A 19,157-nucleotide genomic window follows, 5' to 3' on the forward strand; every position below is an offset into this window, starting at 1 on the left:
TGGTTTCAGAAAGCAACTGCTGGAGAAGACAACACTTGCAAAAAAAACCTCCATCTTTGAATAGAAGCCCTAACTTGTATTACTAAGCACCAGAAAATTATTAACACCTGATCACATGCAATTTCATCTTTTGCAAATTACTTTGGTTGCACACCTTATTTTTCTGCTGGATCCATGGTAATGATACTTTTTTATTATTAAAACTCCCAAACTGGCTGAACATTTATTGTTGATTTATTTAGTTGCTCTTGCCTCCAGCTGAAACAGATGGGATCACTACAAACACAATGTTGTTATGGGCCAGGAACTGGCAAAAACTGTTGCTTTGTTGCCATGAGATCAATTCTAATACCGTTATTTAAAATAGAAAATTAATGCCTGACCATTGGAGTCTTTTTCTTTAATGCCAAATATTGCATCAAAGACTGTTATATACTTATAAATACATTAGGCTAGTATACAAGCTCATGTGTTTTTTTACTCATATGAAATAATCTACTTTCAGCATCCAAAATATTTTGACCACTTGGGATTGATGGGAGTACAGTATGAAGGGGAGGGGGGGGGAATAAACTCCTGCCCAGAAACCAGTCATTCCATTATTTTATAAATTCTTCTTGGCTTTTCCCCCTTCATCTTCTGGAAACTCTTCATGAAAATAATAATTAGCTTTTTGGTAGCTGATGAAAAGAAATGGACTCATCCAGGCTGCAGGAGGTAGAGACGGCTTCAGAGCTTGGAAATATTAGTTTATAATAATCCTCTGCCATTTGGCTTGACCATTAGCTAGGCTGCTTGGGGGATTCTGGAAATTGTAGTCCACTAAAAATTACTTTCTCAAATTTTGGTTGCCTTAAGATCCCAATGGAGCCTAACTACCCTAAAGGCATCCACGGATGCTCAAATCACAGATGGCAAGCCCGCGGTTGATGTGGGCGCATTGTACTCAACATTTCTCCCTGTTGAAATTCTGTCTGTTAGCTTTGGTCCAGCTTTCCAATCTGTTAGAGTTACTTTGAATTCTGATTCTTTATGGGCATTAGTTACCATTCCTAATGTGGTGTCATCTGAAGATCCGATAAGTCTTTCAAGAGTGTTTGGCAACTGCAACTGGTCCAAAGAATTCCAGCCAAATTGCTAACTGGGGCTTGTTGCAACAACTCCATTGGCTACTGGTCCATTTCTGGGTATAATTCAAACTGCTGATTTTGACCTATGACTCTATATGGCACAAGTTCTGGTTATTTAAAGGACTAGATTCTCCCTTATGAACCTGCCCATGTTTTGAGATCCTCTGTGGAGGCTCTTCTCTTAGTGCCCCACTCTCACAAGTACATCTGGTGGGAACACTGGAGAAGGCCTTGTCAGTGATGGGAGAAGCATGCAGGGGTATGAACCCCATTCACTTCATGATTTCTGATGATTTCATGGTGATTTACTCATGGTAAGCCTTTCGTGTGATAAAGACCCAATCTCTTCATTCATCAATATTGGCACTATAGCTGATATAGCTGGACATATACAGTGGGCCCTTGGTATTCACTGTGGTTTGGTTCCAGAACCCCCATGGATACCAAAATCTGTGGCTGTTCAAGTCCCATTATATCTATCTATCTATCTATCTATCTATCTATCTATCTATCTAAGGGCATAGTAAAATGATGTCCCATATATACAATGGCAAAATCAAGGTTTGCCTTTTTTAAATTTTAAAAATATATTTTCAATCTGTGGATAGTTATACCTGTAGATGCAGAATCTATGGATATAGATTGCTGACTGTATATAAAGTTATCCTTGGCGGGTTACACACTGCCAAAAAGTAAGTGCTCGGCACGTACTAGGGTTAAGAAGGGGCCTCCTTTCCGGACACCCCTAACCCTAGTACATGCCAAGCACGTGCAAAATGGCGGCGCCCATTCTACATGGGCACCACCATTTTGACGTAGCGGACGCTTAGTGTCAGCACACCGCAGCACAGAAATGATGTCGCAAGTGCGCCATTGGTGTCTTGCGGCATAACTGCAACGCAAAAGAACCCGCTTTTTGCGGGTTCTTTTTGCTGTGCCAGAGAATCACGCGGTTTGTCTGCTGCAACTCCCTGGCGCAGCAAACACTGACACCGGCAGACCACCCTTTTGGGTGGTCTGTAAAGCGCCCAAGTTACCTTATCAGGTTGCACCACTCCCTTTCTGCTTCTCTTCTGATTCTTAAGAGGTAAGGGAATCTGAGGCCTGAAGGCTCCTAGAGACCAGCACTTACCATGCACCTGCCCCACCCTTCTGCTCTGTTTTAAAAACCCTGCAGGCAAAATAGACAGAAGGAGGCAAGAGAAGCTGAGGCCTGAAAGCTCCGAGAGACGAGCACCCATCGCCCCCATCCTTCTGCTCTGCTTTAAAAACCCAGTAGGTAGAAGAGACTGAAGGAGGAAAGAGAGAGGAAAGCACTTACTTTTTTTTTATTCTTTATGTTTAAGGCTTAATGCTGATTGTATTTTAGTTAAGGGATGAGGAATGGAATTTTAGTTGTATATATTATGTTTTGTTTAGGTATTTTATTTATTCGCTTATGCAAATCGTTTATGTATTTTATGTAATTATGTAATTTCGCTTAATGTTTAATGATGGTTGTGTTTTAGTTAAGGGATGAGGGATGAAATTTTAGTTTGTATATGTTATGTACTGTTTAGGTATTTTATTTATTTGCTTATGTAAATTGTTTATGTATTTTATGTGTTTTTATGTAACTTTGTATACTGCTTTGATCTTTTTGGAAAGGCAGTATATAAATAAATTTACTATTATTATTATTTTCCTTCTTCAGTTCCTAGCAGGCAATGTGTGTCATTCACTCTTAATCTACCCAATCTAGATCCTTACACTTCATACCTCCTGGAGAGATGTAGAACTGTGACAAAGAACTGGTTGTCATGAGCTCAAAGGGAGAAATAAATCTCCTTGGATTGTCAGGATTTCCTGAACACAGTTTTAAGCCCAAGAAGGGGATAAGAGATTTTCTGTGATGGCTGTGGAATCCCTACCATTTATTCCTTAAGCATGCTGACTAGCTGTCACTTTCAGTGTAGGCTTTACAGCCAAAATTTAGCTTAGCGTATTTTGAGGAAAACATCTCAGCTAGAGTCTGAAAGGGACAAAACATCATAAATCCCTTATTCAGTTTAGGTTATAAGCACACTTACTAGGGTGTATGAGCTACAGGACACAATGTAGACAATATGTCTCTCAAATTTAATGCACAGCATGTATCTTTCTTGCAGAGCCTGCCAAAGTCATTATGTTCCCTATTGTAGAGCACTACCCCCCCCCCCCAAATCAAGGGCATATTTTCAATAGCAAGCACGTTATGTTGGTACCCAAGGCAGATGATCCCACTACTGCCTATCCCTAGAATTTAAAAAATAAAACAAAAATATTAAGTGATTGACAATTTGTTGCATTTTCATGACACCTAACTTCAGTTACCTAGGTGGCTGCCTCACTCTCTAACTAATGGTAGGATTAATCTTGCCTTTAGTCCATTGAATACCTTCATTTTCATACATGCCTTAATAGAGTCATAGAGTTGGAAGAAACAACAAAGGCCAACCAGTCCAACACCCTGCCAGGCAGGAATACACAATAAAAGCACTCTTGACAGATTGCCATCCATGTTCCAAAGAAGGAGATTCCACTACACTCTGAGGCAGCATATTCCACTGTTGAACAGCTCTTACTGTTAGGAAGTTCTTCTTAATATTTAGGTAGAATCTCTTATCCTGTATCCATTGCTCTGTATCCTAGTCTATGGAAGAGCAGAAAACAAGCTTGCTTCATCCTCAATATAACATTGCCTGTTAACCTTTTCTCCAGGGTAAACGTACCCAGCTCCCAAAACTGCTCCTCATAGAGCATGCTAACATAGCATAAGGCCATACATATGTAACAGACATGCATTTAAACAGTCACAATCCTCTCCTGCAGAAGACTCTCTTTTCACATTTCCCATTTTGTATGGGATGTCCCATATTTGGGGGGGTTGGAGTCTGGCCAGATGGGATTTCCCAAATCCCATATTTCTTAACTTGTTGAGAGTGGTGCCAACTGTGCTCCCAACAGATGAACTCCTGATCATTGGTACACAGTAAAATGGCGTTGGCGGGTTACAAACCGCCACTTGGGACGTCCCCAGGACATCCCAGTTTAAAAAAGGGGTGTCTCTTCCAGACGCCCCTCTTCCTGTTACGGACTCTGTCTGTAACAAATGGCGGCGGCCGTTCCACACGGCCGCCGCCATCTTGACGTAATGGACACTGTGCGTCCGCACGTCGCGCGGCGCTAATGACATTGCGAGTGCGTCGTTGGTGCCTCGCGGCATCATGAGCGCAACGCCAGATGAAGCTCCATTTTGGAGCTTCTTTTTTTGCTCTGTAAGGGAGCTGCGCGGTTTGGCTGCGGCGGCTCCCTTGCGGAGCAAACAGCAGCGCCGGGAGACCGCCACAAAGCGGCGGTTTGTAATGCCTCCCCATGAGCCTAATGCTGGGGGTCCACTTGCTGGGGTGAAGCTGGTGTGGCTTCGCTCTTCATTCTCATCCCTAGCTGGCCAGGGAAAGCAGCCCAAAATTTTGCCTCTAGTTAGCAGTAGTAGTTAGGAAAAACAGGCACCAGCTGTGCTTACAATGCATTCAAAACTCTTAGCTGAATATGGCTCAAGTTGTAGATGCCCTTAAAGTATACATTGAAAGAAATGTACATGGAAAAGTAATCACAGTGAAGTACAAACACAATAGCAATCACAAGAATAAAAAACCTAATGGTTTTGCTGCTCATTAAATGAATAGTTGACAAATAATATTTAAGATGCTATATTTTCAATGGTGCAAAGGCTGAAACACCAGTAGCTGTCTTTTCACCCTGACATAAGCCTGGAGACCTGCAGAGTGCTTCAGCCAACAGATTCTGGTCCTAATGGTCAGGAGACTATGGCTGCAAACGACGTGGGGAACAAACTCTTGCATGAGCAGTTTGATCATCTCTACAGTTATGCAAGTGGGAAAACTTTAGCTGTGAGAGGAGGAAAAGACAGCCAGCTTTGAACTGCCTTTTCATAAATTCCTGGCTGCAGGAGTCCTTGGAGCCAAAACAATATCGCCTCTGTACATTCATAAAATCAGTGTCTTGAAGCCAGTCTTCTCTCTTCCTCTTCCCACCATCACCTTTTCCTTTCCTTCCTCCTCCCCTTCCCATTTTATCACTTCCTTTTTTTTCTTCACAGTGTTAGAGGAGATATAGTCTATGGCCCTCCTTTCTTTAGATGAGAATATGTGCTATTGCATTCACCTCCAAGTGTGATAAGCAAGCCCTGCGTCCCCTTGGTCTCCTCCTTCCCATTCTGCTGAGTCCTTGGACATCTCCCATAGGTCCTTTCCTGATAGTTCAATTGGCTTAACCTTCCCATGCCCATTCATACCTCATTAACAACTACAGCGACTTTGTTTCAATTCTTCTTTTACACAACTCAGTGTGAGTCAAGACAGTCCCAAGACAATCAGGACTAAAGAGGAAATAAGAAAGGAAGGAATTGGAAAAAAAAAATCCTGATCTTTTTGGGGAGGAAAGAAATTATTGGCCTGTTACAGACTGCCAAAATAAAGCTGCTTCAGGTCTCTTTGGAGGTATGCTGTTTAAATGATGCATGCACCCTAAGAATCCGGAAGCTGCACCAAAGTTGCACTCTGGTGCTTAGGAATGGAGTGTGGCTTTGGTGCGACCTCTGGACTCTTAGGACCCATGCATCAGTTAAATAGCATACCTCCAAAGAGACCCGAAGCAGCTTTATTTTGGCAGTCTGTAAAAGGCCATAGAGTCCTGAATAAGAAGTTTATCACATGGCTTAATAATCTGTTTTACATCTATCTGGTTTAAGTCTTAATTTGGGCTGCATCCCGATCTTATTGGAAAGTTTTTGCTGCCAAATCTGCCACCTGAATACATCCGGGTGCATCCCCACTTCCAGGAGTGCTCTAGTGGCCATTTTCTTAAGACAGAAAACTCCCGGATCCAAAAAAAAGCCATGAGGAGTGCTCCTGGAAGCAAGGATGCACCCAGGATGTATTCAGGCAGGAGATCCCGTGACAAAAATCTTCCAATAAAATCAGGATGCAACCCTAATTAAGACTTAAGACGGATAGAGCTAAAACGGATTATTAACCCATGCAATAAGCTCCTATGTATTTCAGCTTTTGTGGAGAAAGAGACTGAGGTACATTATGCCAGAGGAATTGGAATTGGGGACTACTCTGGGGTTTATATAGGAATCCTTTGGATTGAGCTAGATTTTGAAAGGCAAAGCAAGCTAGGTCACCAATTCAGGTGCTGAATGTGAATGGCAGGATATCTATTCAATTACTCCATCAACAACTGAAACAAGACAGTTCTGGACCCTTATTATTATTATGGTCCTTCACCAGAGGAATTTTCAACAAACAAATTAACATTACCAAACTTAAATGGACTTCTACAACAAATATGTCTCTCCTCTGCCTCTTTCACCACCACCACCACCACCACCACCACCACCACCACCACCACCACCACCACATGCTAAGTTTAAAATAAGGTCAACATTGTTAAAAATGCAACAACTTCACCTAACAGTTTCTTTAAGTTGTATGTGTATAATGCAAAATTATACAGCCCACAAAATATCACTGCATAGAAAAAAGAGGCCAGTTTTTAGAGTACATCTTTCAGGATTTTAACATGGGAGAATGATCAGGTAGCTTAATAAACTTTTTGGCTATTTTATTAAAATAGATAAAGTACACACACACATAAAGCTCTCTTTGGGAAGGAACATAGGCTTCTCATCATTTAGGCACAAAGCATATGAACTCTACATTTCATGTAAGGCATCACACATCTTACATGATAATACCATCTTCAGCAGATTCTTTCATATCTTTCTTAGCAAACATCACAAGGTAGATATAAAGTCCACTCCTTTAAAGAACTGAACCTTTTAATGTTTTCTGTGTGTCAAACACATAGGCCTTTGTGTTGTTAACAGGCATCCATGGAAAATAACATTCTTCCATAGGTATTTATCTGTCTAGATAAGAAGTATCTATAAGAGATGTTGTGCAGAAGTGTGTGCATGTGTTTAAGGCTATATATATTTAAATTTGGTTTTAATTTTTGATTGTTCCATCTTGTTTTAATTTTTGTATCTTGTGGATGTTTAACAATATTGTTTTTCAAAAAATTGTTAGTTAGCTGCTTTGAGTCCCAAACTGGGGGAAAGGCAGGGTAGAAATAAATATAATACTAATAGTATCTGTTATTTATAGGCTATTTAATATTGAGAGCAGAGTTCTCTTTCCTTCTCTCACTAGCATTTTAAGGGTATTTACCATCTAAGGACAACAGAATAAAGGCTGTCATAGATCGTAAAGCCTGACCACATTGGAGGCTGTGTGAACAATTTAATCGCATGTCTCTGGAGATTGTTTTAGGAGCTTATCGCTTGGTGTTTTAAATTGGCTTCAGCCTCCCGGGATGCATCTGGGATGTGGGATGGAGGTGGGGATTATTGCTCACCAAATCGCTGCTGAATCACCAGCCACCATCAGCCTGGGTCCAAGCTGCTCTCTGCTAATACTTTTTAGAAGTTGGAAAGCATGAATGTAGACTTTTCCTGTTTAGTTAAACAAATCCCTCATATGTGAATTGAATAAACCTGCAAAGGGAAGAGCCCAGGAATTAATTGCATCTGCACTGTGGTATGTCCATCATATCCATTAGACTGGACAGTGGCCCATTAATTAAACTGCCCACAGACAGCTTGTCTCTGTCTTTCTATTTTATTTTCCACTTTAATCAAATGAGAGACTGCAGCCTAAAGATAAATGTTTTTATAGACTGGAGTTGGGCTGGTGTTTCAAATTCCTTTTAGCTGTGAACAATGACATGACTTCACACATTGGCCATGCTGCACAGAGGAGAAAATAAATATTGCCAGGAAGCTACAATGAACAAACTGCACTTGGCAACTATTCCTATGCATTCGCATTATCCACACTGGGAATACTTATTCATGAGACACCAATATCCCATTTGTTCAGAAGTCTCTGGCTTGTCACATTCCTAATAATTCAGGGACTGGCCATGCCACAGTAAGATTGATCTTAGTATCATAAATTCCTCCAAACTGTTATTTCAGGTCCTATGTGAGCTACTACACTAGTGACAAATGTGCTTAGAAACTCCAGATGACATTTGCCAAGATGTGCTGAAGGAAAAGTTTGGAAAAGGATATTTTTGGGTGTGTGTATGTTGCAGTATCACTCCCAGACTGTAGGACTCTGAGAATTATAGTTCAATAAAGTAACTTTCCCAAGTTCTTTCATACTCTAAAAAGTAACTTTTCCAAGACTTTTTGTTCAGGGTACTTTTATAGATCACCCCCATTACCTACTAACTTGGCTAAATAAGAAATTATTCTGTTCAGCAATTAAGAATTAGGTGAGTAGATTATGAAATGCTATAATAATAGATCAATATTAAATCCAGTCAAGGAATGGTGAAAATGGGATGTCTCCAGTGTATCTCAGGAGAGAAGATGGACATATATTGTCTGGAAAATACAATTGCAGAAGTAGGTAAATGTTTTGCAGTGATATAGTTTTGAATTTCTCCATGTTGATATAATAAAATTGAAATAGTAAAAGAGTTCCTATACCTTGGATCAAACATTGATCATAATAGGGACTGCAGTCAAGAAATAGGAAGACTAGGAATGAGGAGGGCAGCTATGAAATAATTAGAAAAGACCCTAAAATGTAAAGATATCCAGCTGAGCATGAAAGTTAGAATCGTACAAGCCATTGCATTCTCTGAAGATGCCAGCCACAGATGCTGGCGAAACGTCAGGAAGAAACTCTTCTAGAACATGGCCACACAGCCCGAAAAACCCACAAAAAACTATGGATGCAGGCCATGACAGCCTTCGACTTCACAGTACAAGCCATTGTTTTCCCTGTTATCATGCACAGTTGTGAGAGCTGGACAACGAGAAAGGTGGATAGGAGGAAAATCAATTCATTTGAAATGTGGTGCTGAAGAAGAGTGCTGAGGAAACCACGGATAGCCAAAAAGACAAACAGATGAGCCCTAAAACAGATCAAGCCTGAAATCTCCCTGGAAGCCAAGATAATGACATTGAGGCTGTCATATTTTGTTCATTCATGACAAGGAATGGCCCGTTACAAACGGGCCTAAAAGTGCGCGCTCTGCACTAGGGTTAGAAAAGGGCGTCCTTTCCGGATGCCCCCAACCCTACGACGCGCAGAGTGCGCACAAAATGGCGGTGGCTGTTCCACATGGCTGCCGTCATTACGATGTCATGACCGCGCCGCCTCTATATGGGGCGGCGCGGATGTGACATCATCACGCCGCGCCAGGGCACATAGTACACCCTTCCCCGGCCGCAAAAGGAGCTCCGAAACGGAGCTCCTTTTGCCATTTGCGTCGCTGGGCGCAGCCTTCAGACAGCTGCGCCCAGCGACGCAAAGGAGAAAGGGGCCAAGTGGCCCCTTTCTCCTCCTCCCCGCCGCCGCGGGGTGTCCTTGGGGCTTGAAGCCCCAAGGACACCCCTTTCCAGGCTGCGGGGAAGGGGCCTTTTGCCACTTCCTTGCAGCCTGGAAAGCGGCTGATCGGGGCCTCAGTGGCTGCCGTTCTGGCCACTGAGGCCCCGATCCAGCGGAGAAAGGGGCGGGTGCAGGCCACCGCTTTTCGGCGGTCTGTAACCCGCCAATGACTCATTGGAAAAGACAATAATGCTAGGAAAGGTGGAGGGATGTAGAAAGAGAGGAAGATCGTACACGAGATGGATGGATTCTATTAAGGAGGTTACAGGTATAAATTTATAGGACCTAAGCAGAACAGTGGAAAATAGGGAGTCTTGGAGATGTCTCATCCATAGGGTTACCATGAGTCGGGATCAACTCGAGGGCAGTTAACAGCAACGACAATAAAATATGGTAATTTATATCTAAAATGTCAGTTAGACGAGGAGAGCTAGTGTTCTAATAGCTGACATGGTTGAATAACCAGAAATAAATGTCATTCTGGTGCTTTCTTAATTGCAGTTAACAACCCAGGTCACCAGCCATGGGAAATAAACTTTTTATTCGTTTTATGTTTGACGTGTATTGCTTTATTGTGGGAGAAAAAACAGGATATAAATTGATTGAATGAGTGAATGAATTTTAACAATTGGCAGCAACATGAGGTTAATCTTTTTAACAAAGAACCACAATTATAAGTGAGCTTCATGGTTTGGGTTTAAGGGGAAATAGCCTAGTTCACCTTAACTCCATACCTTCCAACTGCCCTGATTTGGAAGGAACAATCCTAGTTAATTCTATTGTCCAGCTTATTCAGCTGATTTTAAAATGTCCAGGCTGATGCCACATTGCAGAATTAATGCAGTTTGACACTGCTTTAATTGTCATGGCACCATCCTATGGAATCTTGGGATTTGTAATTTGTTGTGGCACCAGAGCTCTCTGAAAGTGAAAGCTAAATATGTCACAAATCCCAGAATTCCATCACATTGAGCCATGACAGTTAAAGCAGTGTCAAACTACCTTAATTCTGCAATGTAACTGCAGCCATTGTTTCTCTCTCTTTGTTACACATTCTCACTTTGTGTTTGGTTTACTTTACTCACTACAAACTGAGTTCAAAGTATAAAAGTAGTTTGCACTCAGTTAACGGGGGGGGGGGCAGATGACAAAAGGGGGCGAAATCATGCCCTGCCTTGTAGAGTGAGGCAAAAGCAAATTGTTGAAGCATCTCCTAATTTGTGTGTTCTTTGCCATTTTGACAATACTCTGATGTTGCTTGACCTGATGTATCCCAGTTTTTATTTATGAAATGTTGAAGGGTAACCTCTTCGTGCCCTTACCACATCATAATGGTTAAAGCAGTGGGAGGACCTCTTTCCCAGTAGGAGAAAGGTAAACTAGCATAAATTTCTGCTTTGTTGACCACAGTTAATCAGTTGACCACCTGAAAAGAAAAGAAAAGTAAAACAGTTCATGGCAAAAACTGCACAAGGCTGAAAATTGGGCACATTGCTTCAGGTATTTGTGTAAATTCTCTGTGGTCCTTATTTTTGTTTTCTTTATGCTCAACAGTAAGCCTGTCTTTCCACTTTCTTCTTTGATCTTCCTTAGTAGCAGTTTGAGGTCTGTGAGGTTTTCTGCTAGTATTATGGTGTTCTCAGTGTATCTCAGATGGTTGATATTCCTCCCTTCTATTTTCACTACTCCTTCTTCTATGTCCAATCTTGCTTTTCATATAATATGTTTTGCTGCAGCCTTGTCTGACCCCTTTGCCAACTGGGAACCATTCTATTTATCTGTGTTCTGTTCTGACAGTAGCTTCTTGTCCTGAGTACAGATTCCTCATCAGGACTATCAGATGTGTTGGCACTTCCATGTCTTTAAGGGAGTTCCATAGCATTTCATGATCTATGCAGTCAAAGGCTTTACTGTAGTCTATAAAGTGCATGCTGATTTTCTTTTGAAATTCCCTGGTGTGCTCCATTAGCTATTGTATGTTTGCATTGTGGTCCCTTGTGCCTCTTCCTTTCCTGGACCCCACTTGGACCTCTGGCATTTCTCTCTCCATGTATGGCTGGAATCTATGTTGCAGAATTTTGAGGATAATTTTGCTTGCATGGGATATTAGTGCTATGGTCCTATAGTTGCTGCAGTCTTTTGTGTCTCCTTTTTTGTGGATGGGGATGTATATTGATAATTTCCAATCTGTTGGTCATCATTTTGCTTTCCATGTCTGTTGACATATGTTGGTTAGCACTACAATTGACTCTGTCAATGTGGTTTACAGCTGTTCAACTGGAATATCATCTGTTCCTGGATACTTGTTTTTCACCATTTCTCTTACTGCAGCTTCCACCTCGCTTTTTAGGATTTCTTTTATATAATTCTTCTTTGTATTGCATCCTACGTCTTTTTTTATTTCTTCCTGTTCTTGAACAATGTTATTTTTGTTGTTATAGAGCATCATGGACTCACAGGTTTCCCCATCCCTGCATTCACAGATAAAAGCAGACCATTGCAGAGAAAAGGGATTAGTGACACCATTAAATACGTCAAGCCCTCTGGACAAGCCTGGGCTCTTTTGGATCTTTTCCTTAGGTGCCACCTTGTGTTCCTAGATGGAGATTCCAGAGAAGTTCAAGACCCTTAAAATTCAGTGTTAAAAATCCAATTTAACCTGAATTCACTGGAAACCCTAATTAAAAAGTCAAACTAGAGGACTGAGTTCAGTCACAGTTACAGATGATGGTTGTGAAGAAGGGACCATATCAGATTCCACATTCAAGCCTACTTCATCTCACTCTAGTCCTTTCCTCCTCCTACTTTGTTGCACTCTCAACATATACTCAAACTGCATTAGATAATATGTCTTTGTCCAGTTCTTTGATTAAAAAAGTTAAAAAGTTTAGTTAAAAAAAACCCACCAGCCTACATCAATTAAATTTGATTAAAGGTCTCTCTGAAACATGGCTCTTGATGTGTAAAAAAATAAAAATAAAAAAATAATAATCCTAAGCAGGGTTTTGTGTGCCTTGCATCATGTTATAACAAGGTTACTTCTGTTTATACAAGCACTGTTAGTACAATGTTGCTTTGTAGCCGTGGGCTATGCTAAACTGACTTGCCAAGACTGTATGCACCAATAGATGTCAGTGATTCCATGTAAACATGAATTTGGCTCAGCTAAGTGATACACATTGCTGGCTAAAGACAGGGTGGGTACAAGACTATTTAAAGTTATTGCATTAATACTATCATCTAAAATTTAACAAGTTCACAAGTTCTTTGGAGATATAGACACTCGCAAGAGTCACCACAATGTAGTGGCTTTAAGCACTTGGACAACAACTCTGGAGACAGGGTTTGAATCCCCACTCTGCCATGGAAACCCACAAGGTGACCTTCGGGGAAGTCACATTCTCTCAGCCTCAGAGGACAGCAAAAGCAACCTCTCTCTGAACAAATCCTGCCAAGAAAACCCTTTGATGGCTTCACCTTAGGGTTGCCATAATTGGAAATGACCCAACTTTACAGTTAGTTGGACTAATGTCTAATATAAATATAGGGAAGCTCTCGCTCTCCAGATACTCTTGACATCAGCTCCCATCCATCTCGCACAACATGACCAGCAACCAGAAATTTTGGGAGTTGTAATCCAACAGCATCTGGAGGGTCCCCAATTCACTACTTCAATTCTAACAGAGTCATGTAGGCTGAGATGTTAATACATCATAAAATTCACCCCATAAGTGGTATAGCTGGGGGGAGAGGGGACAAAATGAGGCATTTCACCCCAAGTAAGAATTCTATCCCACCAAATGAAATTTCCCTTCAGTCCCCAAGTTTCTAGCATTGCAGTAATGTAAAACATATGATGAGTATTTAAAATACAGTTTAGGTGTACAAAGAAAAGGGGAAGAAAAAGTGACCAAGTGAATGAGAACACAACAAACATAAGAATTCTAGGCATGGCTGATTTTCAGTGTCTCACTCTCTGCAGTGCTAGATATTTGGGTACTGAAGGAAAAATTTATGCAAAGCAGAATTCTTATTTAATGGATTTAAGGAATATTTAAATATTCCGCAGAATGAAAACATCTACTGAAAAATGCTGAAAACAATCATCTGTATCCTGTGCTCAAAATGTGAGAAAAAGGGGGAAATTTATTTTGGATTTCCTCCAAGTTAAACCAAAAGTGCCACTTTGTAATGTTCTTTTTGTTCTGTTCCAATTCCCTTTGAATAGCAAGAGGTAAGATGATTTTTTATAATCACATGTGTAGGCAAAGCATAATATGCTGGCTTTGCTGAAATGGGTTTTGGAATCCAGGTAGCTTCCCAAACTGACATGAAACAGGAAATTAACATGGGAGGGAGAGAATAATAAAAAGCTATATTGGCTCAGCATTTACACTCATTTTGAATCCCCATCAGCTCAAGGAAGCAGTAGCTAAGTCTTATGAAGAGATGAAAGTTTTATGAAACATTTCCCAGGCTGAAAAATAACTGTGTGAATAAGTAACCAACTCTGTTCCTTCAAAGCTATGTCAGGAAGCATTTAGAGTAAGGTTCTAGTTTTTGTATCAATAAGCCAGATATTTTAATGTGTCCATTTTAATGTGTCTAACATTATAAACAAAATATATTTGCATAGATGACCATAGACACTTGTCTGAAATTTCAAAAATGATATAAAGTGAGTGTCTCTGTGTGTGATTCTTCTATATCCTCCAAAATTTCACAGATGAAAACCAAGAGACACATGGAGAAGCGATATCAGATTATGGTCAAAATGGCGAGATATATTAATCAGGAAGACACAAGGTATACTGCAGCTTGCTTTGGCCTGAGGCTACAGGGAAAGGAAAGATTCCAAACCCTCCTCTTCTCTCCCCTTGATGAGCTGAGTGCAAACTGTGTTTGCACTTTGAACTCATTTTACACCAACTGAAGTAAGCCAGTGTTGTTGTTTGATCAGTGTTGGGCTAAGAGTCCCTATATTGGGAGAAAGGAGGGATATAAGAAAATAATAATAATAATAATAATAATAATAATAATAATAATAATAATGATAAGATTCTGGGATACCTGAATTGAAATACTCACTTAACTATGGAAAATCACTGGGTAACCTTGGGCAAGTCACACCCTCGCAGCCATACAAAGAAGACAATGACAAACCTCATCTGAATACAGTGGCCCTTGTTATACTCTGGATTTTGGTTCCAAGATCCCCTGTGGATAACAAAATCCATGGATCCTCAATTCCCATTAAATATAATGGCATAGCAAAATGGTGTCCCTTATAAAAAATGGAAAATCAAGGTTTGCTTTTTGAAATGTGTGCTGACGCCCAGCCTTACAAAACCCTAATTTCAGCCCCAGACCAGTGCAAAGTGCCAGCCTGTACAGGGCTTTAGTGAAGAATTACATCCCTATGCAGCTTGGGCAATTGCAGGCTTGCATATCCATCAAAGGTGCAATACAAATCTGAAGGTGAATGGAAAAACAAGCATAGTATTCTCTCAATCCTTGGCATATCACTCGTAACAGATCTAATGGGATTCAGTGAGGTTTACTGCATTGGAAGTGTGCTTAGTTACCCAGTTATAACTGCAAAATCCCATTGATTTAATTAGCAGTGCAATCAAAAGCAATGCAGTTTATAACACAATCCAAGATATACCTAATCAGCTATGTGAGACTCATCTATTGCAGTCCTAAGAGTATACCGAATATGCCTCCTCTCATCTGAGTGGCTGTTGACTGAAGCAAGACAGTTTCTCAATGTAAAAAAAAAATTGTTAAATGTATTTGTTTTCCTTTTCCCCCCATTACACTGTTATTATTACTTGGACATATAATAGAATGACGTATAATAATGGTTCTTTTTAAAAAAAAAAAATTTTTTTTTAAAGTTAAGAACTATATATTTTTTAAAAGACTTCCTTTTCTTTGTAGGTTCAGCTCTCCCATTGTACAGTTATTTATTGTAAAAGCAGAGAAGATAAAAGATCAGCTCTTCATGCATTCAGAATGACACACTTACATCTCCAGGGAATCGGGATCTATCCCCAGATTTAAAGTGATCACAGAACCCCCATCAACAATTGTCATGCATTCTATGGAATCCTGTGGCATCAGAGCATTCTGACAGAGAAGGCTATAAATATCTCACAAAATGACAAATCCCAGAATTCCATAGCATTGAGCTATGGCAGTTAAACTGGTGTCAAACTGCATTAATTCTGTAGTGTAGATGCAGCCTTCTCAAGGGTGCTCAAATTCAGTGAATTTTCTTTTCTTGAGATTAAGCGTTGGATTTAGGTATGAATGGTAAAATTTGGTCTTAAACTTTGGTCACAGATATTATAATTTCTCAGTGCTAGATTGCACTGACATCTGTTCAGTGCTAGCATGAACCCATTCCTCTCACTTTGCATGGAGAAAGCTTGAGTTTCTCCAGCCTTGATTTCTGCCTGAAATAATCTGCTCTGTTATAAGATTACTTACTTTATTTCTTTCAGTTCATGTGATTTCTCTCACACATGTAACTCAATCCTATATGAGTTTACGATGAAAGTTCTGTTAAGTTCAGAAGGACATAACACCTAGTAAATGTTTGTGGGGTTGGATTTAAGCAGCAAGGCCTCTATGTTTAATATTAATACTTACTCATACTGCCTTCAGTGAGCAACCATAGGCACAGTCCAGCCAAAATTAAGTACACTTAAGCTTTACCAATTCCAGTGGGAAAGCTTTAAGCACATGCTTAATTCTCCTATTGAAATCAATTGGGATTTTCAAATGCTTGCATTTGGTTGGATTATGTCTCATTGTTGTCCTTTTAGGCTATTTGGCTTGTCAGTTCTAGTGTTGAACTAGTGACAAAAAAGGAAAATATCCCAGTACCTCAGATTAGGATCTGGACTCCAGAATCAATTAACTCTCAGTGTTTTCCCTCGCGCTGGTTGAATAAATATGACCTCATGCTATTCAATGGCACTTGCAAGTAAAACAGTTGAAAAATTATCAGACATATTATGAGCACATTCCAGAAATGAAAACAGTTGCTTTAATTGGACAGGGTACAATTTTGTACAAAATGCCAAGGGTACGCTAGATCTTCATGTTTTCAGGCAATCAGCTTCATTGTAGTATCTTCATTGACAAACACTTTCAACCAAGTCAGCACTGCAGTGTAATATTTTTCTGAATTTGTTCATACTGCATTTATATTTTAATGGTTCTTACTTCCAATATGCCTGGAGTGTCTTACATGTACTGTGTGTCTCAAATTTGAATGCAGTTGCAGGTCTAAAACACACTGCATTTGAGACTGCTTTAGCTGCCCTGGCTTAATATTAGGGAATTCTGGGAACTGTAGTTTTGTGAAACATTTAGCCTTCTCTAAATGGTTCTGCAATAAAGTAGACATCCCAGGATTCCCTAGCACTGAGCCAGGGTAATTAAAGTGCTCGAACTTGATTATTTCTCAGTGTGTTTTGGAGCCTAGAAAGCTATTTCTGGGGCATGAGCCCAACTGAAATCAACTAGGATAAGAACTGCCATGCTGGTTGGCATTCTGGGTTTTTAATTTGAATTTTAAAAGAGCAGTTCAAGGTGCTAAGCTTATTTTGGGAGGCAAGGTTAAAAACCTTGGTTAGCTCCTTTAAAGATCAGATTAAAACCCAAAGTGGATTCACCTGATAAAACAGAGGCCACTCACTGCCAGTGATGCACTACCACAATCTATCTGAGAATACAGGATTCAACCTTGGGCTAAGTATTTATTCATTTAGCCCAGTATTTTTTCTTTGCTTCCCATTGGCATCTCTGCCCTCACTAGTGTCCTGTTCATTTATAAGGTGAAGCTGCGAGAACCTGAATTGAAGAATATCTGCATGCAAAGCATGAACTCTCCCACTAAGATGCTCTCTCTCCCATATAGACCCCTATTTACAAGAAGAGCATAAAAAATATGCTGTTAATACAATTTCATTCACTTCATAATGCTCTTTCACCCACAGCTTGGAAAGGTTGTTTTGGAGGTTATTCCTCCCAGAATCCCCAATGAGGAAGGTCACTGACTATGCCAAATGGGGGATTCTGAGTGTTGTAACCCAAATATAAACTTTTATACCTCAGTTGCACTGTCTACATGCATGATTTCATGCAAGTGTGAGTTCCAACCCCAAAACCTTATTTGTTTATGCACATCTAGTTGCTTTTGATGAGAGCTATACTGCGGCCTAGGATTTTAGCTGATGTAATTTAGGGTGGCTGTGGGGAAATTGATTAAAGTTGCAAGTTTAACATCAACTCTCCTCCCTGCCAAACATGGTAAAGCCATTTAAAAAGATTTCTAACTATTACTGAAATCTTAGAATGCCCCTGTCATGTTGTTCTCATGTTGTTTTTGCTTTTCTCCAATCCTTAATTCCTGCCAGCTTTCATAGAAAGAGCCTTTTCAACAATGTCATATACCAAGCCCCATGGGGATCAGGCTGTAAAAAAATTCCCTTCGTTGTAGAATTATTGTCAGTGTATTAAATAAGAAGGATGTACATTTATTCCTGAACAGCTAGATAAGCTCACTCACTTTATTGAACTGAAAAGTATCCCCTGCTTTGTGACAGATCATAACACCACCCCATATGGCTCAAGCCTCTGACAGATGGCTCCCAGCACCAAACGTGGAATGATACACATCTGGCATGCACATGACTGCCTGGTGCAGGTGTCTCTTTATAACTTAGCTGCCCTGTAAGCCTTTATTTATCAGCCAATGTTAAAATGCCCTTGGACTCTAGGAATTTCTTTATCTTTTCCCATGCAACTGCACATTATTGTGCCACATGTTCTCATAAAGCTCTGGTCATACACAAAACACTGTGGGGCTAGACCTTCTCTGTCTACATTGCAGCTTGTTAAAATCAATGGGTTACACAGAAATGTCAGCTCACAGGTTCTGTCTTATTTTGTTCATATTCAAGGAGTCCTTGTGTTTTTACTGCATTGCCTCACTAAGTATGTACCTCTGCGGTGAATCCTGAACAGCAGAATTGTAAATGCTTTGGCCTTCCAGAAATGGTGAATTTCCTTAATCCCTACTCACTGTTTGTGCTGGCTGGAGATAATGGGAGCAGAAGTCCAAAATATGTAGCAACCAAAAGTTCCCTAATTCTATTTTATGGCTCTTTCGCACCACACCACACAAATATATCACTTTGATTGCACTTTAATGAGCAGGGAGATTATCACACATGGCTTTTAAACTGTAATTGTAAAGTAGTGCCTTTGATGATACTTATCATACAACGTCACCTCTGACCCAGAGCTGCTGTGTCTGCAAAGCGTGGTTAGGACATCTTTTTTCACTAGTGGGGGAAACCTAGTAATAAACTCCCAAATTTTTCTTTTCCAAAACTTTAATTGCATTAGCAGAATTCTGGAACTGCAGTAAAAAATAAAATAAAAATTGAAAAAAGAAAGGCACGTTGGGTGGGGCATTTCTGATTTACAGCGACTA

Source organism: Sceloporus undulatus, chromosome 1, assembly GCF_019175285.1.
Source record: "Sceloporus undulatus isolate JIND9_A2432 ecotype Alabama chromosome 1, SceUnd_v1.1, whole genome shotgun sequence".
In the NCBI taxonomy this organism is placed as follows: domain Eukaryota; kingdom Metazoa; phylum Chordata; class Lepidosauria; order Squamata; family Phrynosomatidae; genus Sceloporus; species Sceloporus undulatus.